This window comes from Vanessa atalanta, chromosome W (genome assembly GCF_905147765.1).
Source record: "Vanessa atalanta chromosome W, ilVanAtal1.2, whole genome shotgun sequence".
Lineage (NCBI taxonomy): Eukaryota > Metazoa > Arthropoda > Insecta > Lepidoptera > Nymphalidae > Vanessa > Vanessa atalanta.
Genome location: NC_061901.1, coordinates 6,458,090 through 6,468,434, shown reverse-complemented (window position 1 = coordinate 6,468,434; position 10,345 = coordinate 6,458,090).

The window sequence follows — 10,345 nt, the reverse complement described above, 5'->3', positions numbered from 1 at the left end:
AAAAGAATTACTAACCCTGTGTAATCGGGTACTTGGAGTAACAAGTTTATTCTTGTTCCTAGTGTTAATAGAATGTACGTCACATTTTCTGGGAAAATCATTTATGTTTTTGCGTACATACATAACATTATCAAAAACAAATTGAGAAGCGACAGTCATTATTTTAATTTCTTTAAATTTACCTCTTAACGAATCTTTTGGTCCAGTAGTGCGATTCTGCAAAAACCACGTTAGGATTTTAAGCAATTTTCATTTCTGAACTCATTTCGATACGACCTTGAATTGAAAAATATTTGGTATTCCGTAACTATATGTCATATCGTGTGAAGCGAAAACTGTTAAGCGAGATGATAGTGCAGCTACTTTTATTGCCGGTTTTTAAAAAAACATTTTCGATTAGAAATTTCTAAAGAACTGAGTATTTAAAAAATCAATGACGTCATAATCCATACAAAATATGTTATAAATAATTTATTTTATAGCTTAAAATAATTTGTAACGCAAAATCAGACACAATTATTAATATCTGTCTGAACATAGACTACCTTTGCATGAAATTTTGTAAAAAAATTATCAATGTCAACAAAAATGTTTAATATGTTAAGCAATATAATTAAATTTTATCATTTAACCAAGAATTTAATTGAATCGAAGATTCTTTACTACTTTTAATTATTTCCGTTTGCTTTTATTTTCATAATAAATGATGATGAAGTAAGTACCTATTTTTCTATATTTATTTTCTATGTTCGAAATAGTGCGAATGAAATATATGCCTATGTAGATTCACTGTATTCTATTATTTTCAACCTATTTAGAATGCATCCTGAAGGTGCTACTGCTAAAAAATTTTACTACATAATATACAACTACAACTTTGAGTGATCACTTTACCCTAAATTGGTTGATTCAAATCAATTTTCAGACATTCAGTATAGTATGTGGAAGTCCCACATATGTATGTTATATTTCAGTTTTTTTTTATAAAATGGTTACTATTTTTAATACTATTTTATTTATTTTAGGTATACCATTGACGCTGACTGGTATGCTACCATAGCATAGCTGAAAAAATGTGAAAATAGAGGAACAGCATCTGACACAGGAATATCAAATTTCATAAAGCATAATAAGTTTTAGCCTTACTAATCTGCTCTGCAGATTTTAATATTTCTACACAAAATGGTCCAAATATCAATGAGGGAGGAAAAACTTTGGGATTTGAAATGAACATTAAAAAATTATATACATATTGTTGTTTTATTATTTGTACAATACAGTTTTTGTATATACACATTATTATTATTATAGTCTTTATTTATTACATTGCCGTTCAAATAAACAAAATATAAATATTACAATTAGATATCTATAGTTGTATATAAGTAATTATAATATTTTGTTATATTATTGACATTCCTTTTTAAGTAGTGTAAAGTAATTGACATTTAAAAATTAATTACACTGAATTTAAATAATTAATTGAACTACAAACATTTCTAATTAGGTATCTATTCATTTAATTATATATTTTTATATTATTAAAATGCTTTTAAAAATAGTGTACATTAACTAACATTTAACAATTTATTGCACATCATTTAAACAAATAATTAAATTATTCACAATACCTAATAATTTATTATTTATAATAATTTATATTTTTCAAATAACTAGGCACTTATTTATCTTTTATTATTAACACACTTTTAAATGCATTTTATCTGAATTTCTTATTTTGTCTTTTAGTTTTAGATTTAGTATATTCCATTGACTTGAAATACTTGTAATAGTAAGTTTTTTTTTGTGTAATTATTAAATATACAAGTGTAGATCAGACATGACAGTATGCAGGAATCCAGTAGCTTTTTTTTCGATTTTAAAAGAAGATTCAATTCAAGTATTTACTTATTGTCTGTGTAGTTTGTCATGGTGTCTGGTTGTAGTAAACTATATCTGTTTACCCATTATTTATATTTTATATATATACCTGTATATATTCTAGTAAGATATTGTTGACTTAAATGGGTATTGATTGGTAGCTGTAGCGTTATATAAATTTGCAATGCATCTGAAACAGAATTATAATAAATGGATATGTTAATTAGAAGGAATAATTCCCTTGATATAAAAATCAGCAATTATATGTTAAAGAAAAATCTTTGTAAAATTGTAAACCTCACTTAAAGTTTAATATAAAGGTTTTTGTTCTTCTATATTTTTTATATCTCAATAAAACTTCGTTGACAATGAATTCTTATTCATTCCTTACTGCAAGATAAATATGATTTGATTTGAATATGATGAAAATTTACTTACTTATGTATACTTACGTTAGAAAAAACTCTTTCCTAGTGATAATATCACGTCAAGGTAGCTTTATTTGGTCCTCGAACACGTTTTGAATAGATCACAACAGTTTTCACTTGAGCCTTCCGCCACATTATATCAACTTTTAATTTGACGTATTAAGTCGAAGTTAGTTTAATTTTTTAAAATCGAAATCGTGTTTGAGAATCGCAATTAATGTCAAATAATACAGTTCTCATTGAAAATTTGTTCGTATTACTTACAATCTCACAAAGTGGCGCTAGCATTAGCAGCCCGTAAATGTCCCACTGCTGGGATAAAGGCCTCCTCTCCCTTTGAGGAGAAGGTTTTGGAGCATATTCCACCACGCTGCTCCAATGCGGGTTGGCGGAATACACATGTGGCAGAATTTCGTTGAAATTAGACACATGCAGGTTTCCTCACGATGATTTCCTTCACCGCCGAGCACGAGATGAATTATAAACACAAATTAAGCACATGAAATTTCAGTGGTGCCTGCCTGGGTTTGAACTCGAAATCATCGGTTAAGATGCACGCGTTCTAACCACTGGGCCATCTCGGCTCAAAAAAAGTGGCGCTAGTATATCTTTAATTCGAGTTGCAGAATACCAAATATAGTTTTCATTAAAAATTCCACATGAGGAATCGAAATATGAGTTTCAGAATCACCTAGCAGGTTATAAATTGCACGAATAATCCTCTTCTGCAGTAAAAAAATAGTATTCATGTCCGCTGCATTACCCCAGAGTAGGATGGCATACGACATTATACTGTGGAAATAACTGAAGTACACAAGGCGAGACGTATCCACATCAGTCAGTCATCAGAGTCTAATTTTTTTTACCGCATAGGCTGCAGAGCTGAGTCTATTCGCCAATTTATTTATATGGGGGCCCCATTGGAGTTTAGAGTCTATTATCATACCAAGAAACTCTGTTGATTCTAATACATCTAATGCTTCCCCGTTTAAACGTACACTCGTTTTGACACATCTTACATTGGGAGTAGTGAATTTAATACATTTAGTCTTTTTACTATTTAACATTAAATTATTAACACTAAACCAATTTACTATTTCAGAGAGAGTATTGTTCACATCTTCATATATTGAAAGACGTCTTTTTATTTTAAAAATTAAAGAAGTATCATCAGCAAATAATACTATCTCGAGTTTATCACTTAGGAGATGTGGCAGGTCATTTATATAAACAAGGAAGAGAAATGGTCCAAGAATTGATCCTTGAGGGACCCCCACAGTAACCGGAGACCCCGGAGATCTCTTTCCATTTACATCAACCCTCTGAATCCGATTGCTCAGATACGAAATCAGAAGACTGAGTGCAGTGTCCCTAATTCCATAATGACGTAGCTTCCTGACCAAAGTTTCGTGTTGCACTCAATCAAAGGCCTTAGATAAATCACAAAATATCCCTAAGGCATCCTGTGACACCTCCCAGGCCTTGCAAATATTTTTAACGAGCTCAACACCAGACTCAGGTGTCGAGCGACCCCTTGTAAATCCAAATTGTTTCTTGTGTAGCAACTTGTTATTGTTAAAATGTACTAGCATTTGATTTAGTAATAACTTTTCAAAGATCTTGCTAAGAGTTGGTAGTACAGAGATGGGCCTATAGTTGATGGGTTCTGATTACTGACTTAAATATTGGTAATACTCTTCTATGTTTCATGTTTCACGATTCTGGGAGACTCTGAGGCACAAGTTATGTATGCTGATGCTGAAGTTGTTAAACCTAACAAAACAGCAATCTCGAGGCTCAAGAGGACTGTGAAGAAATAGTCGTATTCGCAATTTTTCTACATAATATATATTTATTTTTTAATTTGTTAAGAAATAATCGCAAGACCTCCCGAACATCGAGCGCTACCAAGAATTACCATACCGTGGGGACCATTCAGTGATTCACCGATTTCGTTATAAATATGTAATTCAGACTACAGATCTTTACTTTTTGTTCTGACATCGAACAGACTGTCACGTATTATAAATTAGAAATAAATAATTGTTAAATTTAATTACTTAAATAAACGTATAAGTTAAATTCGTTCGGTTTTCATTCTGCATCTTCAACGGCAGCCCTACGTAATTGGCGCAGTCGGTAGGATGCTCGCGGAACGTTTCACGTAGAAGATTTCCGTAATCGCGTGAAGCCTCGCCGTAGCTTGTCTAGCTGCTGCATCCAGAGCATCCGAATCTACGAGTAGTGCTGCACGAGAGGTATCCAGACATCGATAACGCAGAGAGACCGAAACATGTTCATGTGAGTACACTAGATTCTTTTTAGTGGTTGCTCAATCCTAGCCTAACTAGCCTGTGTTAATAAAATTTGCCAAGATTTTTCATTTAAGAACATCGAAGGAACCTAGGATAGTTATTAGTAGTAGGCAAACTTTCGTAGATAATAGAAGAGATATTAGTTTAAGTAGTATAGAAGAACAAACGGAATTGTCTGAGTTAGACACCATTTATAAAGCCTTAAGGTTGGTACCCGAGTTCGACGGGAACCCAAATGTACTTACTAGATTTTTAAAATTATGTGACCAATTGGTAGGACAGTTTTGTAGTGATAGTAGTAGTGAATTAAGTAGGTGTGCTCTTCTCAACGGAATTCTTAACAAAGTAACAGGCTCTGCTGCTCGCTTAATTAATTCTAATGGGATTTCATCCGACTGGCAAGGCATTCGAACTGCTTTAGTGAACAACTTCGCGGACCAACGAGATGAGACCGCTCTATATAACGATTTAGCTATTTATCGCAAGGTTCTAGCACCGCGCAGGAGTATTATGAGCGTTGCCAGAATCTATACAGTACTATAATGACCTATGTAAGCCTGCATGATACCCTTGAGACCACCATCAATGCTAAACGAGATCTTTATCGTAAATTAACGCTTCAAGCGTATTTGCGAGGTTTGAACGATCCCTTAGGATCGCGCATACGTTGCATGCGCCCTGAAACCATCGAAAAGGCATTAGAATTCGTACACGTGGAGATGAATACTATGTACCTACAACCAAAGATTACCTGACAAAAAATCTATAAATTCTATATCCGTACCAAATCATTTCGTAAGTGCCTTTAAAATGCCTAACCAACAGTTTTCAATGCCCGCGCCTAAACCTTTTAACTTTAATATACCTGACCCTTCACGCCCTCATTTCGTTCCACCATCTGCACCGCAATGGAGACAGAATCTATTGGTATTCATAAGAGCTAAAAGCATCCATTATTCCGTTCTCGATTACGACACTTATACAGTCATGTTAAATAAACTAAAAGGTTTATACAATTCAAATATAGTAATGAAGTAAATTTTGGGTGGTAGGCAAAGAAAACTACAACACTGTTCTGGGATTATAAGTTTCGATTTTATTATCTATTTTTAATCTAAGTCAACAATATTCATCAGTTTATTAAAGTTTAAGTTCTATTATATACTTACAAGTGTTATCTCAGCTTAATATATGCATATAGTGCTTATTTAAACATTTCACCTGCACTGTCCTGCTGGCACAACAAACTTCATCTTTATAAACACTGAGTTTGTACAATTTTCATCAAACATGGCAAACTATTATACTGTAATGGAAACACAAAAGGCACTAGAAGGTTCCTTGCTGGAGAAGATGTCGGAATTTGAGAAGCAGCTCAAGGCAAGTACCCCAGGGAGTAACATCAATCTCGCAGCTCTGGCTGATGAATTTAATTGCTTTAATGATCACGTCTGGTCAATTCTAAGCCTTCTCAGACAGCAGATAATGGAAATCAGCCGAGTTGTTGATAATGTGGAGATGAGACATCGCAGGAAGTATTTGCTTTTTAATGGTGTGCCTGAAGAAGCGAATGAGGATCTCACAAACACTATTTCTGGGATCTGTACAAACAAGCTTGGTGTTCCTGATGCAACTAAGGATAAAATTATTGCCTGTCATCGCCTCGGCAAACACTCTGAGGGTAAGCATCGTCCCGTGCTTGTAAGGTTTGTTGACCTTAATTTAAAAAGTGCCATCTGGAAGAAAAAGGCAAGTCTTAAGGGCTCCTCTTTTGTGCTATCAGAGTTCTTAACGCACCAACGCCAGTCTCTATTTCTACTTGCTCGTAATAAATTGGGTATGAGGAATTGCTGGAGTTTAGATGGCAATATATTTGTCAAGATGCCTGATGGTTCCAGACATCGTATTGACTCTAAAGAAAGTCTTTCAAGCTGACTGGAAAAATCGCTGTTGCTGGTGAGGGATCTTCATCAGGTACCCAGGATAACTCATCAACCGGTCTCAGTTCCAAGCTCAAACGTGCAGTGAGAGCTAAGAAATAGTGTTTATTATTTTATTTTTATTTATTTTCTTATAATTGTTAACTTCAATCTTATTGCCTTCTTATTCTTATAGTATCATATTTTTGTCTTCTTGTTATAACATTCTCGAGCCATTGCATATCTTATAAATAACGGTATTCTTTTGTCATTTTTGAGCGTATCACGTTATTTCTTTGTACTTTTGTTGCTTTCCGTGATAATATGTTGTAATTCAATTCAATTCAATTATTATTTGGTGACTAATTTTCAATTTATAGTTTACAAATAAGAACTCCGGTATAGTGCTGGGAGTTTTTTTCAGAAACGGTTTTAAGAACTAGTTACTTTAAAAAGAACGAACGAACTGTTTCTGGATTTAAAACGAACGAGACGACACTCGGCACCGGCGGCCGTCGTTTTGGTACTGCTTCGCGAACCGGTTCCTTTCACGTGTAACTGACTAAGCACTCTATTTTGATAGTCGTAAGGACTATTATTGTATGAATATTAAACCAGTTATAAAGAACTACTTTGGATTTGAAGTAACGAATATGCTACAATGAATCTTATTTCTATAGAAATACAATGCAAATTTGGTTGTAGAAGAAAAGACTAAATCGAAAAACCTGTTTCTTGGTACCGCTGCGCGTACCGGTTCCGATCACGCGTAACTGACTAAGCACTTTATTTTGATCGCCGTAAGGACTATTATTGTATGAATATTAAACCAGTTATAAAGAACTACTTTGGATTTGAATCTTATTCCTACAGAAATACAAATTCAAATTTGTTTGTAGAAGAATTAAAAAATTACGAAACAAAAAAAAAAGTTTTCGTAGGCTCCTTATACGCTTATTATTTTTTTATTACTGATTTAGTATTAACTGCTTATAATCGGGTAATCCTCAGCCGTAATAGTTGAAATTACAAATAATTTATAAATATTTCTTAACTTTCTGTTTTTTTAAATGCAAATAAGTGCGTGACGTAGAATTAATCCAAATAAATTATAAAATCGAAGTCTATTTTCAAAATTATATAATATGACTCCAGTGTTGAATATACATTATTTCAGTAAAGTATCGTAAATATACTAAGTTCTCGAACCTATGAAAACAAACCGGTTTTTTTTTATAACCCTTTCGAAGAACTGTTTTGTAAATGTAAAAAACCGGTTCGTTTCGTTTTACGTAAAATCTGAAATGACCAGCACTACTCCGGTATTTCAATAATTGAGTTGACGTTGACATTTGACACAACAACTTGTTGACTTTGGTCATGTCGGAAAAGCAAAGGTATTATACCGTACAGCCTAACAGCATAAACATTAAATATTTTTGCTTTTATCACACGATGTTTTTGATAACAAAATAAGAATACCCTTGTACTTGATGTTATTAATTAATGTTACTATGTCTTTGTTACTATTGCCTTGGCCTTTTAAATTCTTGTATTTTCTTATCCACATTGTTTGTTTTTTTCCTGTTTTTATTTAGTGTTTATTATTTTGTTATTGTGTTAATGTAACCGTCAACCGGCGGGACGTGCAGAAATTTTGATTAATAGATATAGTATCAATATTTATTGAAAGAATATATACATATTTATCTTATTTTAATTAAATCATTCAGCATATTTTATTCATAATATAAATATATATTTTATATATTGTATTCAATTTATCGAAACGTACAATTAAAATTGTAAAATTATGTCCACTACAGATGATATATTTTTATCAGCATGTAGTAATAGTTGTTCCTCTGACGTAGACGATGATTCTTTCCATGTTCCTGAAACGCTTGGGTCCTTGCTTAGTAGTTCTTTTCTCAATTCTCCTCACTTTTTTAATGTATGTCATATTAACGCTCAAAGCTTACCTTCTCATTTTACTGATTTTCTTGAAGCCTTTTCCAATGCCCCTGTAGACGCCATTTTAATATCCGAAAGTTGGTTAAAACCTTCTCTTAGTTCTTGCTTATACAGTTTTCCTGGTTTTGTGCTAATTCGGAACGACCGTATAGGCAAAGGTGGCGGAGGTGTGGCTATTTACCTACGCTCTGAGATTTCCTATAATATTCTTTTTTCATCTCCTTCTTCATTCTCGTTCTCTGCTGAATTTTTATTCATTGAAATCCGTCTCAGGGGTGTGAAAGTGGTCCTTGGAGTTATTTACTGCCCTCCTGCTGTTGACTATTTCTCTTCACTTGAACCTGTCCTTGAGTCCCTTTCATCGGATTACACACATCATGTAATCATGGGCGATCTGAATACAGATATGTTAAAAATGACTCCACGTTCTTTAAAACTTTCTAGCCTCTTAAATTCTATTAATTTCAACATTCTCCCTTCTGGAGCTACACATCATAACTTTGACTCGCCTGATACTTGGTTGGATGTTATTATTGTCTCCTCAACAAATAATGTAATTAAATATGGTCAATTATCAGCTCCCGGATTCTCTCGTCACGATCTTTTATATGTGTCCTACAAGCTTAAGCCTCTTAAAATTAAACCTCCTACAGTGTGGATGCGCAATCTTGCTAAAATTAACTTAGAAAACTTAAAAAATGATGCAGAATCGCTTGACATGTCTTTAGTGTATAATTCATCAACAATTAATGATAAAGTTTCTCACTTCAATACATCCATTTCATCACTTTTTGATAAACATGCACCAATGTGTCCTGTCAAGATAAGAAGACCGCCCGCTCCTTGGATTACTAAAGGGGTGCGTATGGCTATGTCTCGTCGTGATCGTGCTTTCCGCAAATATAAACATGACAGGTGCAAAGAAAATTGGGAATTATATAAGGCTGCTCGCAACCGGTGTAACTTGATGGTAAGAACAGTTTCTACAAACATTAGGCATAAATAAGCGTAACAATAAATTTTCTGTGCCTTCATTGTCTCCTGATAGTTTAAACTCACATTTTTCTTCTTCTACTCTATTATGTCCTAATATTAAATTACGTACTATTTCAGAAATTGAATCCATGGCCTCTCCTTCTTTTAACGACTTCGTTCTTTCTCCAGTGTCTGATGAAGAAATTCGTAAAATTATACTGTCAATCACATCGAATGCTACTGGTGTTGATGGCATTAATCGATATATGATAACATATATTCTAGACTATTTACTGCCAGCTATAACTCACATTGTAAATTTTTCTATTTCATCAGGAGAGTTCCCTGTACTATGGCGTAGAGCTTATGTTATTCCTCTTCCTATAGTTTCCAACCTCTCCCAGTTAAATCACTACAGACCCATTTCCATTCTTCCTTTCTTGTCAAAAGTCTTAGAATTAAGTATTTACCAACAAGTCTCTTCCTTTGTTTATAACAATAATATTCTCAGCTCATATCAGTCAGGTTTCCGACCAGGCCATAGTACAGCTACTGCTCTTCTCAAAGTAACTGAGGATATTCGGATTGGTATGGAGAATAGATTGATCACCATACTGGTCCTTATTGATTTTTCCAACGCGTTTAACTTGGTAGATCATGATATTGTTCTTGCAATTTTTAAGCATTTAAACTTTTCTTCATCAGCTCTGGACTGGTTCTCCGCATATCTTCGCGGCCGCCAGCAAGCGGTCAGGCTGGATCAATCTCTTTCCGGGTGGCTTGACCTATCTGCTGGCGTGCCGCAGGGTGGCATCCTTTCTCCTATTATTTTTTCTATTTTTATAAATTTTCT